We start from the raw sequence: 22,078 nt of genomic DNA, 5'->3' as shown, positions 1-22,078 counted from the left end.
ATATAACTTGTTGCTGACGGAGATTGACTCGAGACACTGGACCTCTATAGTCTCAGACAAAGTACATGCTTATGATGTGAGTCAAAAACTCCTCCTGAGTAAGTTTTGAAATAAAGATGATCAAAGTACTTGGATCAGTGCAAGTTTTTATTTTGCTTATTCATTTTATTATTTCTTTCTTCACATTTGCAAAAAAGTTGTAAATGGCCTTATTATTTCTTTCTTCATGTTTATGATCGAAGTGAACAGCCGACACGTGTTTTACCCAGAGGTTCAAGATTGGGCCAGGGCTTTTTCAAGGCACCTACTTCGCTCTCCGAGACTCCACTCTTCAGAGTGGAGTCTCGGAGAGCGAAGTAGGTGCAGATACTTACGAATAGCGCCCGTAGTGCGAACAGGTTACGACTGCAGAGCACGGAATGTAGCGCACATTACTGTTCTGTCTGGCTATTAAGCAAGTATGAAAAATGCAATGCTAAATCAAAATATTGTATTGGAACGCCAGAACAACAAGCGTTGAAAAAGCCCTGGCCCAATCTTGAGCCTCTGGGTGAAACACGTGTCGGCTGTTCACTTCGATCATAAATGTGAAGAAAGAAATAATAAGGCCATTTACAACTTTTTTGCAAATGTGAAGAAAGAAATAATAAAATGAATAAGCAAAATAAAAACTTGCACTGATCCAAGTACTTTGATCATCTTTATTTCAAAACTTACTCAGGAGGAGTTTTTGACTCACATCTTAAGCACTGAATTGGAATGACCCTGTGGTCAGAAACTGTTGTGCTGACGTGTGTTTATTTCATGTAGGATTCATTTTGTGCGATAGGCAATATGGCTCCAGCTGATTATGTAGACCTAATTTATTGTTGTCTATTGTGTAGGATGTTGTCAGATGTATCCCCTCCTTCCATGTTTTGAAAGTTTGCAACTGATTATGTGATCACTGACACAGAATAACTGAGTCATGTCTTATTTATTCCTATGTTTCTAACATCACGTCAGCCTATAATTTGAACAATGGAATAAAGATGTTCTCAGACCAGACACTTGTATGTATGCGTTGTTGCAACATGGTATTGATCCTGAGTTGTACATTGTTTACATACAACTAATCCATGCTCCCAGAAGTCACCAGCTTTGACATTGCAAAGTTAACATGGTAGTACATTCACATTGTTATATGTGCGAATTACAACGGGAGACAATGATTTGGTGACATGTGTTTTTAATTAAATGGATAAGTTCGAGAAATTATCCTAAAATTACACAATGCAAACACAAAGTGAAGTCTTCAGTCATGGTGGAGGAAACCATTGTAGTAGAGTCCAAATAGTCAGGAGTCCAATGTCCAACATACTCCTTCCATCCGATATGGAAAAGTGGGCAGAAATAGTCCACAAAGAGAATGTGTAGCACACAAAGGAGGACATTAGGTGCAAGGTTTCTTCCTGGTGGTGGTAGGTGACTTGCCATACTAAGCTTCTGGATTTTTGGGTAGATGTGCCCTCTTTTTGCCAGAGGAGGGATTTGAAGCTACTGAGACAGGGCTGCATGTAGGTGTGGGCTCCTCTGACAGGTCCTCCTTTCCTGTGGCTGCAGCAGATGTTCACAGCCTGGATGTTCTTTGACCACTGAAGGAGTAGATGCAGATGGAAAAGCCCTGCAGAGGGTAGTGTAGATATCCTGCAGCACCCCAACCAAGGAGGCCCTGTTAGTGCTCATGCCAGCCACCTCGGTGTGAATGTCGGCCACCTCAGTGTGTATGCTGGCAACCTCATGGTATGTGTCCCTTTGCTTCACCTTGATTTCCTGGATTTCAGTTAATACCTGGCCCGTGACACTTTAAGAGACCTGGTAGATTCCCAGGACTTGAGTGATGGCAGCCTGGGCATTGTTGTCCCCATTGGGCTCACTCTGCGGGCCTACAGTTATCCTCCCACTATAACTACCCCCACAGTCCTCTTCCCTTAGCACAGACTGCACTCTCCCACTGAGTCCTGGTTCCTCCATGGCTAGAGTGGTGATAGCTGGCTCAGAATCCAGGACTGGGGCACAGGATGGGACTTACTTTGCTAGGTGCATAGGTGGGGGAGCAGTGGTTGGATGTGTTGTTGCAGCTGTGGTGGGAGGTGTTGTTGGGTGCACAGTAAGCCCCACTGTTGCTGTCTACCCAGGCTGACCAGATGGGGCAGGACCATCATCCATTTCCACCTCTTCAGAAGCATTGTCATCGCTGAGGGCTTCGTCCTGGGGTGGAGAGGAACTCAGTTAAGTTTCCAAGCGTAGTGAAGGTGCAGTGGCGGATCGACCTGTTGAGAAATAAAGAACACTGTTAATGGTGAAAGTGAGGTATCTACATCCACGCTGTTTGTGTCAAAGTAAATGGGGACCTATTATGGAAAAAAATAGTTGGAGAGTAGTATTGACATCTATTTGCGTGGAGTTGAAGTTGGTTACTAGACATTTGTAGACATTCAATAGATGGAGTACATTTCATCAGCTAATGAGATGTGCAGATATGTGGCATTTTGGCTGTAGGTATAGACATGCCATCTCTAAAACTCTGCTACAAACTCAGAGCTCGATTCACAAAGGCAAGCTGGGATAAAAGCCTAACTTTAAGACTTTTGGTATTCACAGAGGTAATTTACAAGTCGTATCTTTATGTCCACAGTCAGGCTCGAGCATCCAGCTAAGGCCGTACTCTCTGGCTCGGGCTGTACTATCAGGCTCGGGCCGGATGAAGTGTAATCAGTGGGTCAGAATGCAATTTTTACAAAAAGGAACATTAGGAACATGTGATAAATGGTAGAGGTGGTCATGAAAATCAGTTTGGGCAGGGAAAAGGCTGTGGCTGGACACTACATCATATCCTAGAAAGGTTTGCTCCTTTGCACCATGGTACATGGAGTCCACATTTTGTACTCCCCTCAAGGTAGGCTGTAGTATCAGCACTACAGTCAAAACTAAGGGGAACACCTCCCCTTAGTGTTGATGGTACTGTTGACACTGTAGCTATTGTGCCAGTTAGTTAAGTGTAACTTACTGGCGTTCCCTCATCCTTCTATTCCTGTCACACCCTGAGAATGCAGGATGGCCAAGATCTTCTACTCCCAGGGAAAGGATTACAATAGTGTGCTGGGAGGGGCTGTTGTGTGTAGATTTAGATTCTGTATATAGGTTTCCTGATATATGCCCTTATATAGGTACAATTCATATTGCCCTTATTTAGGCATATAAAATCCAACCCTTATTTAGGCATTGTCCAAGCTAACCAAATACAGGCCTGGTCTCCTACATCCATCCATCCACGTCACAACGAGTTCTTGGAAAACCAGACTCTTAAGCTTTTAGGAATTTCCCTTGCTTGGATATTGATTTCTCCAAGAACTCATTTAGTATGCATGAATATCTATTCCTTAGGGGTTTATTCATGACGTTCCGATGCCCGACTTTTATGTCAATACAGGCATTCCTAAACACCTTTAAGGTATAAATATACCTGCACTTGCCCTGGCAAACCACGGTTCCGGCACTGACCAGCTCGACTGCCTATTTGCGGTTCGCCATGGCAAGTTCGGAAGGAAATCGAGTTCCAGCCTAATGCACTGACCAAACGCTGTCATCCTCTCCACAGAGAATCCAGCTCCAGTGTTTCTGACTCCCCTTGGGGGGTGTTAGATATCGAGTCCCGTAAAAGAGATTCCAACCTCGCATATTCTAAGGTATGGAGCAGACTAGAACTTTTGGCAACTCTTGGCAATACTAAAACTATAGCTATAGTTAGTTATACTTTAGAAAACAACACCTACTTCTTACCCCGTACTACACTTAGGTAAGGTACACTGGGGTAGAACTATTTAGAAGCATCAGATGAGTATCCACATTTTAGCCTGTGTTATTTATGTATGTATTTTAATTAATATGTCATAGCTACAAACATGCTATTGCAGTATTATTTTATCTTACTGCTAACTCTGTACATATTGTACTTCGCAGCCTGTCTTACAATTGTAGCAGTTCATATCTCTTGCATGAAAAATAAGACTGTTCAATAAACCCTTTTTATTAAACACCCGTCTCTCTATTTCTGTACAACTCTGCAGAAATGAAGCATGCACGATTGACTGAGTGAAACTGTTATCTATTATTTCCACGGTTCTGAGATTGGTCCGACTCTAAGGGAAACAAAGTTGTCATGTTTATGCGGTTGTCAGAAACTAATCCCTTCTTGTATATTCGAGAAGTTTCTAGTGACCTCTGAGTTAGCTGGCACACACAAGTAATTAAGTTTAATATACTCGTTAGAGACATACTGATCTCAGTCCTATGTCAAATCTATAGGGTATGTTATTCCAATGCGCAGAGCCTATCAGGGATATAGGAACTACACTACAGGGCGCCACCTGTCCTCTGAGCCACCAGGTGTTGGTTGTTGTACCTGTTACATACCCTCAACCTGAGGTCAGTCAACCACCTCCTAATGTCGGCCTGTGCTCACAGTGGTGTACCAACAGCATTCACTCTGTTGACTTTCCTGTCCAAAATTTCCATTTTCCTACTGAGAGCAGTATGCTGGACTCAGGAACCAAGAAGCTGGGGCTCTACTCTAATAATTTCCTCCACCATACTTGTCAACTCTTGAAGTGTGATTTATTTGCCAGGCATGATGAAATAATGAAATGTGAGTGAGTATATGAATGAAAAACAAGCAAGTGATAAAGGCAAAAAGGTGAAAAACAAAATTACAGGTTGTGGAGAGGGTAAATGGGAAGAAGAAAATGGGTAGCTGAGAAAAGTTCTGTCTGTCTTACTGTGCTGCAGTTGGGAAGCAAAGGATGCTGGTCATCGATGAGGTGTGTTTTATAGAGTGATTTTGCAGGCGTCTCCACAAATGCACATCGGCTGTGTAGTTTTTAAATCCATCCAATGGTCACTGTTGTGGTGTTTGTTTCGTGCATACCGCTGGGGTCAACTTCTGTTGGGTAACTGCTGTTTGTTAACCGCCAATGGGAGGCCGCGAGTACGACTGTGTAGTCATAATATGCTCGGCCGGTACACTGCGACTTGACGATGTCAGTGGACACAACACCAACATTGCAGACTGCTGCTGTCTCTGCGGTCAGACCGCAGAGGTCGCAGTTGGCGTTTTAGACCCGCAGCTCATAACACGGCAGGCCGTAGATCGCCGGCACAGCAGTGTCATGGAGGATGCAGATGTGGCATTCGGCGGTCAGACTGCCAAACTCGTAACCAGGCCCTAAGTGTAAAATATGCCATGAAAAGCAAATTTGCATTTGAAGTAAAATAATTATCACTCTAGCCTACGTTCCTGTCACAGAGATAGTCAACCACTATAACTTACTAATGGAAAGCCCTTTTTATCGACAAAATGTAGACAAACTTAGTGCCCTAATGGACTTCGAAGATACATGGGTTGGCATAATGCATTGGTCAGGACACATAAGCCAAGCAAAATTCCAGATATAATGGTTAAATATCTATGACAGCACCCTGGCACAGGAAGCCAAAACAAACAAAGCAGTGGAAGGATGGCATGAGGCCTTCAATTCCACACTAGGCAGAACTCAACCTACATTATACTAATTTATTGAAGCAGTACAAAAAGAACAAAGCTACCAAGAACTGAGAATAGAACAATCTGGCACCGAAATTGGTCCTAAACTTAACAAACTAACAAAAATGTACGACATAGTAAAGTTAAAATAGCAAAGGACTAGGCTACTTAAAAGTAATAGCCAAATCTCTCCTCTAAAATAAATATGAACCTACCAAAACCTCAAAAACCACAACATATTGTAACACAACAACAATAATAAAATTAATATTTTAATACACCAGTGAAAAAATTATATAAAATAGAAATAATATTAATCACTAATAAAATAAAAATAATAATATTATGAAAACATAAATATATATAAGCTAACCAACTAACCAACTTTAAAACAAATTCAATCAATTACATCAAATAAATACAACACATAATGCAAACCACATCACATATAAAACATTGACATAGCATAAACAATGCAATATAACATTTCCTACCCACAACAAAAAAATTAATATTAAACTTATTCTTCTGCATCTGCAGATCTCTTGCCAAATCCACATTGGAAAAACACAGTAATCCACCATAAAATGAAGGAAACAAGTTAAAAAACGCCCCCCATAAAATGCACAAATATTAACAATCGAATAAAAATCCCTCGAAGCAATCCAAAATCTGTAGGTTCCTTTAAATAACCAGAAAAAATGTTTTAAAAAAAGAATCATTCCAAAAACCTGAAAAAAGGAAATCTAAGTAAAGCAATCAGTTTATAATAAACAAAAACATATTGCCTTTAAAAAAGATTGTAAACTCCAACTTCCCATTGAAACCATTCTTAAACACAAACCTGTAAAAGAATGGTTAAACACCCACCAGTGCAATACATTACAGTCCCAAAAATATACATACATAATACTGAGGGACTGATTTAGATCTCGGCAGACTCCATACGATATGATGGGATTTATATTTCGGCAGATGGGAGATTGTGACAGAGCAACCCGTTTGCTGAGGTCAAAATAAAAAAATAAAAATTGACAAGAAACTTTCAAGGTGAGCTTTGGTGATGATGAAGGAAGAGGGGGCACTGTGGAGAAAAGGTAATTATCTAGGATCACACAATGTGGTCAATTGGAAGCTGTGATTGATGCATGGTTTTTGTGCAATTCAGCCACTACATGATTATCTCATTCTCCTTCCTATTTTAGATCAAGGCGTACTTAATTCTTTAAGGTGCTTAATCATTACACTGTGTTTCATACAATAAGATATGCATGTTTAATAAGGATTGATAGTAGTAGCGTTTGGGGAGGGTGATGTTTTAATATGGAAGCAAAAATACAAACCAGATAATCCAGCCTTGGTCAGTGCACTGAGAACATCGGCTACACGTAGCTAAAGTTTTAATTCATCATCATCCATTCATGATTGATTTATCCACCCACTGCTCACCATCCAAATATTTATTCATTGAGCTGTGCAGCTCTGCCTCCAATTTCCACCTACCCAGTCAATAATTGGACAAGCTCGATAATAGAAAATCTGTTGTAAAAAGCACCATGTTTGCATTAGTTTCGAAAAGGTTCTTGTGGGGACCCCTCCCTCAAACTCCCTTTATGATGTTTTTTTGCTCTCTATCCTGCCCTGTTACTTATAATGGGTGGTAGCTCTTAGCCCACTTTCAGACTAACCCTGATAGACCTCTAGTACACTAGTGCTGTTCTGCTCTACTGAGCGTCTTTGAAGGTCCTTTCCAGCATACCGTTCCAACTTTTAGGAGCCAGAGATTTTCAGAAAATTGATTATTCCTTATCTCCATAACGTTGCCTAATCATTTTTAATCATAACTGGTAATTTTCCTCAGAAATGCAATCAATTAATAAAAAAAAATCTTTATTTTTGTTGTCAGTGTATAGTACCCTAGTATTTTCTTATGCTTTGTATCATTAGAACATGTATAATGGTTGCAAAAAATCAAAATGGTTTAACGCATGCTTTAGAGAGTGCAGGCGGCACAGTGTTCAGTGGCTAAATGTCAACTATTGTGTATATCCATTGAAAAAGCATTTTTTGGGTTTGACTATATATTTAGCACCGTTTGACGAATCTGCACGAGAAATTCTGGAAAAAAGTCTGATCTACATGACATGGATCTGCTTCTTCATGGTGAGCTTCTTGTTGATTATGATGCCAAAGTTTCTGGCGTGGTCTGTGGGAGTGGGAGAGGAATCCAGTTCCTCTGGCCATGAGGAGTCATCCAATGGGGAGGTGTTGCTCCCAACATGAGCACCTCTGTTTTGCTGGTGTTGAGTTTGAGGCATGTGTTTTGCATCCAACTGGCTACGCTGGTCATGCCCCCATGAAAATTGGTTTTGGTGTTAGGGGCATTTGAGGATAGGGAGAGGATGAGCAGAGTGTTTATAGCGTATGAATTGAGGTTCATACCATAGGGTTTGACCAGTGTGTCCAGTGAGGCCATGCACGTGTTAAACAGTGTTGGACTCCGTGAGGACTCTTGCAGAAAATCGCAGAAAATGTTCTTTGGGCCTGAGGTGTAAGGCTGGAGGTGGACACTCTGGATTCTTCTGGTGAGGAAGGAAGCGATCCATTTAATGGCATTTCCTTAGATCCCCATATGATGGAGTCCATGTAGGAGGGTGTTGTGTGCCATGGTGTTGATGGCTACAGAGAGAGGTCAAGGAGGATTATGGCTGTGGTTTCTCCCTGGTCTAGGAGAGATCGGATGTCATCCGTGGCTGTGTTTAGGGCAGTTTCTGTGCTGTGATTAACTCAGAATCCCAATTGGCATGGATCCAGGAGCTTGTTGATCTCTTGGTGGTTTGAGAGTTAGCTGTTTATTGCTTTCTCCAGGACTTTAGTCGGGAACGGGAGCAGGAAGATGGGTCAGTAGTTCTTGAGTTATTCTGGGTCAGCTGTAGGTTTCTTTAGCAGAGGTTTTCCCTCTGCATGTTTCCATCTTTCTAGGAAGGAGGCAGAGCTGATGAATGAGTTGAGGATGGTGGTGAGTTCCTTACTAATGGAGTTACTCCGCAGGTTTAACATGTGGTGGGAGCAGGGGACTCTCTGTGCTCCTGAGTGGATGGAGTTCATGATGGTAGTGGTGGTTTGTGTGGTTAGTTGAACCCACAAAAGGCCAGATGTACAAAATATTTTTGAAAGCGCAAACAGGTTTGCGACCCGTTTGCGCATGCAAGAATACCTAAGGGACATATACAAAACCTAGCGACTCGCTAATTAAGATTTGCGACTCACTATTAGGAAGGGGCCTTTCAAGGGCTTCCCTTCCTAATACTGAGTCTGAGCCCTATGTAGGTTTTGCGACGATAATTGCGGTCGCAAAACAATCGCAATTTACCACCTACTTCAAGTAGGTGGTAAAGCATTTGCAAAGAGGAAGGGGTCCCCATGGGACCCCTTCCCCTTTGGGAATACATGGAGAAATACTTTTTAAGGGAAGGCAGTGATCCTTAAAAAATGAAACACAATGTTAAAAAAAATTTTATTCAATGCATCCCGTTTTCCTTTAAGGAAAACGGGCTGCATTTTTTTTTTTAAAAACTGCTTTATTTAAAAGCAGTCCCCAGACATGTCCAGCAGGCCACCATCCCTGGGAGGGCCATCCATTCCCAATAGGATCGCAAATTGCGAGTGGCTCATTAATATTCATGAGCTGCGCTTTTTGCGACCCCATTGGGAATCGCTAACAGTGTCTCTGACACTGTTGTACATTTGCTTTTGTGACTCGCAAATTGCAACTCACAATTTTTTGCAATTTGCGAGTCGCAAAAGCAAATGGTTGTACATCTGGGCCATAGTGATTATAATGCTTGAGGTAGAGTCGATGCTATGGAGGAGTCCATCAAAGTTGTCGCTGGTTGGTTGCAGGTCAAAGTGTTTGTAGATGTTAGTGATTTTTTTGTAGGAGAAGTCTGCGAGGGTGTTGCAGAGCTCCTGCGAGGGGTTTAGGGTGTTCCCGGTTGCTGAGGGGTTGGTGAACTCTTTGATGAAAGAAATTGTACTGCAGATGACTCATGGAGGGTCTAGCAACCCCAAAGATGTGGTAAAGATAGAAGACCTTGAGGTTGAGGTCCTGTTTGATTCATGCTCTAGACTAACTTTAATTTCAGAATAGGTATTTAATAAACTACTCAAAAAGCAGATGAAGCTACCCAAAATAGATATACACCCTGGAGGGTATGGTGGTCAGCCAATAAAGATGATAGGATGCTTTGTAGGAAAGATCGAGTATAAAAACAGATATACAGTATGCAAAGTTTATTTTTCATGTAAAGGAGATGACATTTTAGAATGTCTAGCAAGAAAAGACATAGAAGTTTATCTAAATCCCACTGTTGAACCTCAAATATTGATCTAGAATGTTAACAAGGATGTAGAGTAGAGGTGGGATCTGATTTTCAGAAAGAATATTCTGAAGTATTCACTGAAAAGTAAGGATGCCTCAAAAACAGCTGCAGCCCATGTAGGTAGGAGCGGTGAGGCAGTGGGGCCGGGTGGGGGGGATTTCGGCAGACAATGACTGGGGAAAATTAATTATTTATTTAATTTTCCCTCATCATAGTCTGTCGAAATGACGCCCCACCACTCTTACCTGCATGGGCCGCGGCTGCTCAAACAATATGTGCACAAGATAAAGTTGAAAGAGAAAGCAGTTCCAGTTTCAGCTAAAGTACAGTCTTTCTTGGGTGTGTTTAAGTGTACTGAAAACAGTAAGAGAAGAATTAAAACAATTGTGCAAGCTAGATGTAATTGAACCTGTGGAAGCATCTGAATGGCTAGCACTCATTGTAGAGGCAAGAAAAGCAGATGGCAAGATTTGACTGTGTGTTGACCTTAGGACTCTCAAGAAAGACGTAGTTGTTGATAAGTTCCCTTATCTACACCTATTACCGTATCTATCTACACCCAAACACTCAAACGCTCACTGCTTTCATCAAGCACATGGGAACAAACAAATTTAAATGCATACTGTTCAGTCTGGTAGTGGCAGTGTCGTCCTTTCAGAGAGCCATGTATAATATACTGTCTGAAATTCCAGGGGTGTTCTGTTATCGGGACGATGTGCTGATATTTGGGAACTCTCAGGCACAACATAATCAAGGACTTAGAAGTAGTGGACAGATTCAAAGAGTATGGCCTTACAGCAAGGAAAGACAAATGTAAACTTCAATGTACTGAAATAAACTATCTTGGGCATAAATTCACTTTGGAAGGGGTACAACCCAAAGCAGACCTGGTTAATACCACAATGAAATTAGTGGCACCCAAAACTAAAGACGAGCTGAGATACTTTTTAGGAATGATAGGATTCTATCGTAAATTCATCAGCAAATTTGCCAGTTGAAAATGCCATATGTGTAAATTGTTGAAAAATAGGGTAACCTTTGAGTGTGATGGGCATTGTGAGAATGCTCTGGCTATTGCACCAAGCTTGAAAGTGCTTGTTTGTGCTTGTTTCAGGAAAAACTAAATCATTACAACAGATGGCAGTTCAAAAGTCTTGGGGTTGTACCTCTGCAAGAAAGTGAAAAAGAAGATGAAACCATTGAATTTGTCTCATGAGCACTTTGGCAATCTGATGACACCTATTGTGTAATTGAAAAAGAAGCATTGGAAGTGTACTAGGTGCTAAACAAATCAAAGAACCTTCTTTGGGGGACTGTGTTTAAGTTAAGGACAGACCACAAACCACTTAAGGAGGTATTTACAAAAAAAGACTTGAGGCAAATTCCAGAGGAATTAAAATATGGGTCATTAATCTACAAGAGTACACATTTGACGTAGAACATATCCCTGGTGTATGTAACTTTGCAACATATTGCTTGTTCCGATTGGTTAATGACACAGAAAAGGAAGAGAAAGTCTGTGATATCCAAAGTAAGCATATAGAATTGCACAAAGAAAATATGTATGTGAGTTATGTAACCACTGAGGTCACATATCCACGGTGATGATTTAGGGCTGGTTTTGAATATGGCGGCTGGCCTGCTGGTCACCAGGGCAGCAGAGGGATGTACTTCACTATCCTGGTGGATAAATGTAAAGACGTTCTCAGTTTTTGCCCAAATGTTGGTGTTTCCAGAGCATTCTGGCTAATGGAAAAGTAGTAGGATTGACTCAATAAACACTACCATGCATACTTCCAAGCATCTAGTATTAAAAATCATGTGGGGTTTTGGGTTTTCTTTAGGTACATCGCAACCCCGGGCCAAAATACAGCATTTATCACACTCCCAGAATCAATCTGAGTTCAAAGCTAATTTCTTGATGTTTTCACCTAGCGGAGTGTGGTTCTGGGAGACATGTGTAAATACTGTGTGTTAGGTTTGTTGTCATTCTCTACAAATTTGAGAATTTTCTTCCAGAGAAATGAAAAGAAATTCTGTATTTTTACACAAGGTTTTAACATTTCCATAGCAATCTGGATAATAAAAAGTAGAGGGGTCCACACAAGCCTCACCATGCTGCATCCACCTGCGTGTCTAGTTTTTATAAATGTCTATGGTTTCTATTTTCTTTCCCCAAAAGTGCCATCCGTTCCTGGATACAAATACTGAAGCTATCCACGTCCCAAAAAAAGGCTTTTTAAAAAAACAACTGAAGTGCTTTTTTTGTCTTTTCCAGTTTTGGGTGATAGAGCCAATCACAGCAGTGTGAGAATGCTGGATGGTAGAACTTGAAACTTCTGAAAAATTGCTAGATATCATATGTCCACCACAGAAAATTTCAATTTGTATGCTTTTTAGGGCAAAGTTTGACATTTGCAGGGCTTTCTATGTCAGAAAAAGTGGTGGGATTCATGCAAGCCTTGCCTCCTTGGGTTCTAATTTTTAGAAATGATTGGTAATGGCATACTTCTTTGTGTGCCTGGTTTCTCTAATGCCAAATATAGCAGGGAATTCCCACCACAAAATTGTATCTTATTCAAACACTCTTTGCTCTTGTCACATAGTCATTTTCATTAACCTTATTGGTCTTCTGCCATTGGCCCATTCACAAGTAGGGTACTGCTTTTTTGAGAGAACATTAGAAATGCAGGGTATTAGGATATTTGTTATTTTATCTACTAAAATTATATTCATTTATGGATTCTAATTGTAAGTCAGTGTGCACAAAAACACACACCCTCATTGTCAGCAATAATTAGGGGCATTTGAGGTTCTGGTCCGTTCCTGGGACATGGAATACGAACATTGTGAGTCATGCTAGTGCTAGGTTATGAAGGACTGTTCTGTGGCTGGTGCAACATTGTGACACCTATGCAGAATAGAAGTAAGTGAGTCAGAATTCTGGGGCATTGTAAGCAGCAGTGTTAAATAAAACCTCAACTTTCCTTAAGAAGGTGCCTGGAAGCTTTCTGTGTTGCACTGAGTTTAGAGTGTGCCAATTCAGTTCATTCACTGTTGCTTCATCCTTTGAAATTGGATTATCATTTGGGGTTGGAGAATGCCCACCCCAATGAACAATCACAACTCTTGCCAGGGTGAGCCCTTACAGTCACAAAATTAACCTCAGTTCAACATCCTTAAAGTGATGGGACATAGCAGACAGATTTAACATAGGACAATGTGTGAAGTATTTATTCAGTACCAAAACAGTATAAAAGTCAAAACACCAAGCAATAACAATCTCAACCCATATTAGAAAAATAGACAACATTTATTTAACAAAATGACACCAAAATGACAAATGTACATAAGGGGCATTGGAGATATGATATTTTTAAACTATTAAGTGAAAATTGTACCAAAATGTGCAAAGCGACAATGGTAGTCAATGGTCGCGGTAGACTGGGGCCAAGGCAATATTTGAGGCTGACCCCATGGAACCCTTGTTGAATACAACAAGTGGGTGAGTCTTACTGAAACTCTGGAAGTCAAAACGTTTGAAAAAGTATCTAGGTCCTAATCCGAAAAGGGATTTTGTCATGTTTAATAAGACAAAAACAGCCTCCCCTGGGGACAATTGTGAAATTATAGCTGCTGCCATGGAACTGACAGTTTTATACCTTGCACAGGTTGGTCCCACTAAGTTTCTGGAGATTTTGAGGTGTTTGCTTGAAAAAGTTTCTAAATCCAAAACAGAAAGTGACTGTCAGTTTTTTATAGATGCTAAAGCCTTTCTGGAGAATGAATCTGAAATTTGAACCAATGCCGTGGAACTGCCGGACATGTAGTTTTTGCAGAAGGTCCCCTTGGCGCTTGAGCTCTATAAAAAAAGTAATAAAAAGTTTCCAAACTCTTTTGTGGTGGCTAAATAAATAGTAGTAGTATGCTTCTAAGCCCCACATGACCTTAGGGGGCACCTGGAGACTCTCAGGGTGCCAGGCAGAGACCACCAACAAAGTTCAATCTAAGCACCCACCGTCAGCTGGGAATTGTAGAGAAAAAGCCTCTTACAGCTTAGTGTTCCTGTAGACACATAGGAAACTAGGCAACTAACCCTTGGAGTCCATGTTTTTTTTCCTGGGTACAGGGTAGAACAGGTCCAGTCCTTCAGAGCTCCTCTCAGATCACAGACAGCAAGCCCAGTGGTCTTCTGTTCTTCCACATGTCCAGAAGGTGTTTTGATGGTGTGCCTTGGGTGACACTTTTATGTCTGGCACTAGATAGTGGGTGGGTGTGACTTCTGGGCACGCCCTAGCCAATGGAGTAAAGGTCTACAGGGTCAACCCTACCCAATATTTCAGTAGTTCCAGTTTGCCTTGCTGCAAATAGACATTAGTCAGGGCATTTGCAAGATGGCGAAAGTCCTAAACTTGGGCTCTGAGCGTTGTGGATATTTTGGGGAGTGCACTATGGTAATCACTAGTTTCTTCCCTCATGTAAAACTAAAATCTATTTTGAAGTAGGTGCTTCAACCCAAAACAAACCCTAAGTCAGGGGTATGAAAGGAAAAAAGCAGTGTCTTTCAGCAACCAGACAGGGGACACACAAGAAGTGTCCTGACATCTTGGTCTCTCCCTTTTGTGTGTGCCAAATTGTTACCTGTTCCTCAACAGACTTTTCATGCACAGTTTATCACAGTGATGTTTACATAATGCCCAAATCGCCCACTCTGCATATTCTATTGAGATCAGAGGAGCCTTCTCTCCACATTCAAGTCAGCTGATTGTGTGCTCCTGGGATGAATTTTGCACCTCTTTCACAAGCACCAAGTTACTGAAAAGTTCATTCAAATTAGCCTGCAGGAACTTCAGGCAGGAAAAAGGGTAACTTTTCAATGTTTCTTTTCCATAATATTTATATAAAATCTGACTTGTTGAATGAATTGTTTTTCGAATAACTAATAACATTTTTAATTATTTTCCCAGCTGGTACCATTCCAGAGATACAGTACTAGTATGTTAATCTGTACTTTGGCTTTCTACATAGTAAAGCTAGGACTGCCACAGTAAAAATAGTTTGTCACTGTAGGAACATGGTATTAGTAATGTTATACATTTAAATACCAGGCACCGTTCCTTCTGCGCCCCAAGGACTACTCACGGGTGGCTTACTAGTATGTAAAAAAGAAGCTCTACACTTGTCAGAAAGGGTTATTTTGACAGGTCGCACTGCAGGTTTGACACTGCAGCAGTCAGGCTACCAAGGGTAGAGCCATAGCTATTTTTGCACTGCTAGTTGAGTGGATGGCACAATAGTTGCTGTAGTCCACAAGTGACATTTAACCTCCAGGCCCTGGGTGTACTTTCTACACCATATACTAATTTAACCATGTTTAAAGAGGTAGCACAGGCACTTTACTCCTGGTTAGCAGGGGTAAAGTGCATACATTCTAAACCCTGCAAAAATAGAGTCCAGTAAAAAGTAAAAAATGCGGGATGAGTAGAAAGAAAAGGCATGTTTCCTACAATCAATATCTAAAGCAGAATGCCCATGCATAGGTGTAAGATGTATGAGTGTTTGATTAAAGGGACACACTGATATTTGGGGACCAAATACCTATTGAAAAGCTTATATTTGAAGGCAAACTATTTCTAGAAACTGCAGAGCTGATGTTTGGGAGCAAACGGATTGTGTTTTCAAAGTAAATTTATGAATACATGAGACTTACAGAGTGCAAAACTAACTACAAAGCAGAGAAGTTTTGTACAAGAATAGCAGTAAGATAGAGCTCAAGAGCAAGACATGGGAAAAGACGTACAATGGGGAATACATTTAATGGGATTACCCAGGTAGTGGGAGGAATCAAAAGTGGCGGACGTTCACCAGGCTGCAATAGTAAGCAGGAGAAGTGAGATAAGGATTGGTTGTTGAACTTGCATACTAACTATGCTTCTGGTTTTACTTCAGTTACTTTTGACTACGGCAACGCACTCTATGTCGGAATAAACAAAAACCTCACCCGCAAGCTACAGAACATCCAGAACGCTGCCGCAACACTGGTCCTCAACCTGCCAAAACACAGCCACATCTCCCAGCACCTTCACACACTGCACTGGCTCCATGTCAAAGCAAGAGTCACCTTAAAGATTCTCACCCACGCACACAGGGCCCTCCACGACACCGGACCAGCATACATGAACAGCAGACTCAAATTCCATGTACCCCAAATAACCCTGCGATCAGCTCAGCTCCACTACGCCGTGGTCCCACGCACCAGAAAAACCAGGCCGGGAGGCCGCTCCGTCTCCTTCCTCGCAGCTAAGGCCTGGAACGCCCTTCCGCTCCACCTCAGACAGACAGCAGCGCTCCCCACCTTTGTAAGAAACCTCAAAACCTGGCTTTATGACGACCCCCCACCCCCAGCGCCTTGGGACCCTCAGGGGTGAGTAGTCACGCTTAATAAAACGCCTGATTGATTGATTGATTGATTGATTGATTGATTGATTGATTGATTGACCATAGGATGAGTGAGATGAATCACGTCTTTCAATCAGCCCTCTAAATGTATTTATTCTGTGTGATATGAAAAATAGCACTACTGAATGAGCTGGCAAGATCTTTCTAGAACAGCTGCATTCCAAGAGATTTTAAGATTTCACATTTTTGGTTTTTCCACCTTTTCCAACTCAAAGAGATAGCCAAAACATAGGATTAAGAATCCACCTGGAGTCCGGCTGGAAGGAGCAGGATGGAAGAAAAAAAAGGAGGCAGGGCCGTTTCTACCATTAGGCAAGACTAGTTTGAGAATATGTAATGCATTAAATCTTCCAGCCTGGATGACAGGGGGAGAGAGTGATGGTAGTAAAAGGGAGGGGGCGGCATTTTTCAATTCCTGACTAGGGCGGCAAAACACCTAGAAACGGCACTGGTAGGTGAAAGGTAAAGGTTACATAGATTCCATGGCAAATGATAGGCCTTTTGAAATATTATTTTCTGAGCTGCTTGTGCCACCCATGACTTTTTAGTGTTTCTATATGAAAATTGCAACAAAACAATGTCTCATTTTTCCATCGTTCTCTCAAAATTACTCTAGGCCACTTGAGGATCCAGTACTTTATACGGTGGTCAAGTTTGCTTTCCACACCATGAAAATACTGGAATATTTCATGAGTTCCCTTTCCATGAATACAGCTTTTTAGAAAATTAATGTGAAAACTGTGCTGTAAAATGCACTATTTCACCTCATTTTTATTTTTAAAAAAAATATTTTGGGAGACCCCGTAAAAATTAAAACTCCTTGAGGTCCGCTGTGCTCACTGTAATTTGAATTTAGGCATTGTCCATGCAAGCACTGGCCAGTGCCAGGTACACGGGTGGAAATGGATGTCACTAGTGGTGGAAGTGGGCAATGCCAGTGGTAGAAGTGGTGAAATGGTAGGCTACCTAAGAAAAATGTGGGCACCTACCTGAAACTGAAGATTGACTTGCTGGACTGTTCCTACTGAATGCTGTGCTTGTTTTGTCAATACATGCACGTGTTCAAGTAAATTCAAGGAAAATAAGAAATACACTAAGAACTTACATTTTTGTTCCTATCATAATTTTATTTTTTTAAATTAATGTGCTTTGCTTGCACTTTCTTCTAAAGTGAGTGCATTATATTATGCAGATGCAATCTCACGGAAATCCGTATTATTTATTTCGCTTTTCCTATACTTTGCTTGTATTTGTGATGATGCGGTAATAGTCTGTCTCAAGAGATTTGGTTGAAGCAGTAAGGTGCCGATTTGGATCCTGGAGAAACCGGGTACGAACCGTCGGTCGGAGGTTTTTCTCCGTCCAACTCGTACCCGGTTGTAAAACTTTACAAACATGCAAGTACGATTCGCACGGAAACACTATTTCCGTACGAGTCGTACAAAACACCAACCGAGGAAAATAAACATACAAATGACATCCGGAAAAGCGCCGACGTGATGTCGGGACGCATGCAGCCTGCGTTCCACGAACCAGGAAGTACGATTCGCACCGACGTCATCCCGCACGGAGAATATTTTCCGGCAGCCAAAAACTGCCGGGAAATCAGGACGACGCGCACAAGGAGCACCTGTACGTGACGGACAGACATGGACCCGAACCTACGTGTCATCCCGGCCCTCATAGCAGTCGACCTCCTCTACAGGTACCGACGCAGACGCCGCAGAAGGTCAGAACAACACCCAGGGGCAAAGGGGGGGGGGGCAGGGACAGGACACAAAACCCCCACCCAAGTCACACAGCTCACATGCCCTGGACATACCTGACCTCCAGGCCCTGGTCACTTCGAGGGGGTGGGGGCGTGTCCAGCAACGCCAGCGTCCGCCACAACGGAAGTGGGCGACGACGCGAACCGGCAACACAACAATACAGGTACGTACCGTACCCACGCCTTAAGAGCGTGGGTACGAGTCGTACCACGCCCACACCTACGTCACCCCAGCAATGGCGGTACGGGCCGTACCCATGTGCCAAAGGCCTGGGTACGGGCCGCACAAGCATTCCACAGTGTGGGCACGGGTAGGGACGGACCGTACCCCCACCCATGTATGTATGGAGCGTACCCCCACCCCAACAGTGTATGTACGGACCCTACCCTCACCCGCGTATGTATGGAGCGTACCCCCACCCCAACAGTGTATGTACGGACCGTACCCCCACCCGCATATGTATGGAGCGCACCCCCACCCCAACAGTGGATGTACGGACCGTACCCCCACCCGTGTATGTATGGAGCATACCCTCACCCCAACAGTGTATGTACGGACCGTACCCCCACCCGCGTATGTATGGAGCGTACCCCCACCCCAACAGTGGATGTACGGACCGTACCCCCACCCGCGTATGTATGGAGCGTACCCCCACCCGTGTATGTATGGAGCGTACCCCCACCCCAACAGTGTATGTACGGACCGTACCCTCACCCGCGAATGTATGGAGCGTACCACCACCCCAACAGTGTATGTACGGACCGTACCCCCACCCGCGTATGTATGGAGTGTACCCCCACCCCAACAGTGGATGTACAGACAGTACCTCCACCCGTGTATGTATGGAGCGTACCCCCACCCGTGTATGTATGGAGCATACCCCCACCCCAACAGTGTATGTACGGACCGTACCCTCACCCGCGAATGTATGGAGCGTACCACCACCCCAACAGTGTATGTACGGACCGTACCCCCACCCGCGTATGTATGGAGCATACCCCCACCCCAACAGTGTATGTACGGACCCTACCCTCACCCACGTATGTACACCAGTGTATGTACGAACCATACCCCCACCCGCGTATGTATGGAGCGTACCCCCACCCGTGTATGTATGGAGCGTACCCCCACCCCAACAGTGTATGTACGGACCGTACCCTCACCCGCGTATGTATGGAGCATACCCCCACCCCAACAGTGTATGTACGGACCGTACCCTCACCCACGAATGTATGGAGCATACCACCACCCCAACAGTGTATGTACGGACCGTACCCCCACCCGCGTATGTATGGAGCGTACCCCCACCCCAACAGTGTATGTACGGACCCTACCCCCACCCCCATATGTACACCAGTGTATGTACGAAACATACCCCCACCCGCGTATGTATGGAGCGTACCCCCACCCGTGTATGTATAGAGCGTACCCCCACCCCAACAGTGTATGTACGGACCATACCCTCGCCCGCGTATGTATGGAGCGTACCCCCACCCCAACAGTGGATGTACGGACCGTACCCTCACCCGCGAATGTATGGAGCGTACCACCACCCCAACAGTGTATGTACGGACCGTACCCCCACCCGCGTATGTATGGAGCGTACCCCCACCCCAACAGTGTATGTACGGACCCTACCCTCACCCGCGTATGTACACCAGTGTATGTACGAACCATACCCCCACCCGCGTATGTATGGAGCGTACCCCCACCCGCGTATGTATGGAGCGTACCCCACCCCAACAGTGTATGTACGGACCGTACCCTCACCCGCGTATGTATGGAGTGTACCCCCACCCCAACAGTGTATGTACGGACCGTACCCCCACCCGCGTATGTATGGAGTGTACATGGCCAGACGCAGGAGGGGTGGGTGTAGAGTCCTCCAAGCAGTGCCCAGATGCAGGAGGGGTGGGTGCAGAGTCCTCCCAGCAGTGCCCAGACACAGGAGGGGTGGGTGCCTATCACTCCCAGCAGTGCCCAGACACAGGAGGGGTGGGTGCCCATCACTCCCAGCGGTGCCCAGACACAGGAGGGGTGGGTGCCTATCACTCCCAGCGGTGCCCAGACACAGGAGGGGTGGGTGCAGAGTCCTCCCAGCAGTGCCCAGACACAGGAGGGGTGGGTGCCTATCACTCCCAGCAGTGCCCAGGCACAGGAGGGGTGGGTGCCCATCACTCCCAGCGGTGCCCAGACACAGGAGGGGTGGGTGCCTATCACTCCCAGCAGTGCCCAGACGCAGGAGGGGTGGGTGCAGAGTCCTCCCAGCAGTGCCCAGACACAGGAGGGGTGGGTGCCTATCACTCCCAGCAGTGCCCAGACGCAGGAGGGGTGGGTGCAGAGTCCTCCCAGCAGTGCCCCGACACAGGAGGGGTGGGTGCCTATCACTCCCAGCAGTGCCTAGACACAGGAGGGGTGGGTGCCCATCACTCCCAGCGGTGCCCAGACACAGGAGGGGTGGGTGCCTATCACTCCCAGCGGTGCCAGGACACAGAAGGGGTGGGTGCAGAGTCCTCCCAGCAGTGCCCAGACGCAGGAGGGGTGGGTGTAGAGTCCTCCCAGCAGTGCCCATGGAACGCAAAGGGTGGAGTACCCACAGATACAATGCCCACAAATGTCAGTCAGGTGCACAAAGACCCTGCAGTACATGTACCACATGTGTGCGAGGCTGGGAGTACACACATGCATAGTGCCTAATAGAGAACATGTCCACATGAAGTCAATTCAACAGTCTACATACACAAGTACAGTGACCACCAAGGATGCCACGAATGATGCAGGTGGAGACATCGCTCAGCATGCATGTGCAAAGTTGACACACCCAGCTGATGTAGACACAGCTCAGCACCACATATTGGAAACACCCTGCAGGGAAGAAGTCAGGTTACACAGAGGAAGGAACACACCTTGGGACGATGTCACCATGCAGTAACTGCTTACATGAACAAAGTAATTTAGCCAACAGCTTGTGATGGCACACAGATACCAGGGTCCACCCTATGACCAGCACAAGACTACATTTCCCACACACCCAACACATTATCACCACCCAAAATCATGGAGCAGGTCCACCAACAGCAATACCAGATAAACAGTAGTGTTCCATGGAAAAAAATAAATTGCTTTATTCAGCAGGATGTAAGTAAGATTCATCATAAATGTCAATATATACAAGGCCCATAGGTCAGTCCATGATTCAAATCCGGATGGGGGACACAGTGGGACGTGTGTCCCCTAGCTTGCCTGCACAGTCAGACTCCTTTGTCTTCCACGGGGGGGGCATCATGTTGGGGGGAAGGACCAGGCACCACAGGGACAGGAGGGGCAAGGGTAGGTGTTGTGGGTGCAGGGACAGACGACTCCAACACAGGGGGTGGGGCAGCGCCAAAGGTGGATTGGAGCACGGCGCTGCACACTACTGCCAGGTCGCCCAGCGTCTCCCCTGCACCCGAAGGAACCACAGGCCCCAAGGAGGGGGGGGGGTCACAGGGATGGGTCGCAGCGCTACCCGGGGAGGGTGTGGACAGGGGGGGGGACTCAACCACCCTGACCGGGGACTCCTTTGACCGCTTGCGGGGTGGTGTCACTGTGGGGCTCTGGGACAGAGCGGCCATGAAGGAGTCTTTGCAGGATTTGTGGCCAGGAGAGCTGAGGGAAGTGGATTTGGAGGGAGTGGATTTTGGAGAATGCGGACTCCCACTCTGGCTGTGTGTCTTACGTTAGCCCCCCGACCCAGTGGGTGTGCCTACTTCACCCTGTGTGTGCGTGCCAGGAGGTGTGCGCTTGTCCTTCCCTGGTGGTGTGGTGCCTGTGTCTGGTGGGGTGTGTGCATGCTGACGTCTGGGTGTACGTGGGACAGGCATGGGAGTGGGAAGTGTGGATGGGGC

At 44.7% G+C, this 22,078-nt stretch overlaps 1 long non-coding RNA gene across 1 annotated transcript in view; it reads right to left on the bottom strand.

The window, feature by feature from the left end:
• Window positions 1–1,343: 1,343 nt before the first annotated feature.
• LOC146810797 (uncharacterized) overlaps window positions 1,344–22,078 on the bottom strand; it is a 308,270-nt gene continuing 287,535 nt past the window's right edge. The window contains exon 3 of the long non-coding RNA XR_014965733.1: window positions 1,344–2,312. This is a non-coding gene — a long non-coding RNA (uncharacterized LOC146810797). The remainder of the gene's footprint in view (window positions 2,313–22,078) is intronic.

Source organism: Triturus cristatus, chromosome 7 (assembly GCF_964204655.1).
Source record: "Triturus cristatus chromosome 7, aTriCri1.1, whole genome shotgun sequence".
NCBI lineage: Eukaryota > Metazoa > Chordata > Amphibia > Caudata > Salamandridae > Triturus > Triturus cristatus.
The sequence above is the reverse complement of the archived record's forward strand: the minus strand, read 5'-3'. Positions and strand labels throughout refer to the sequence as shown.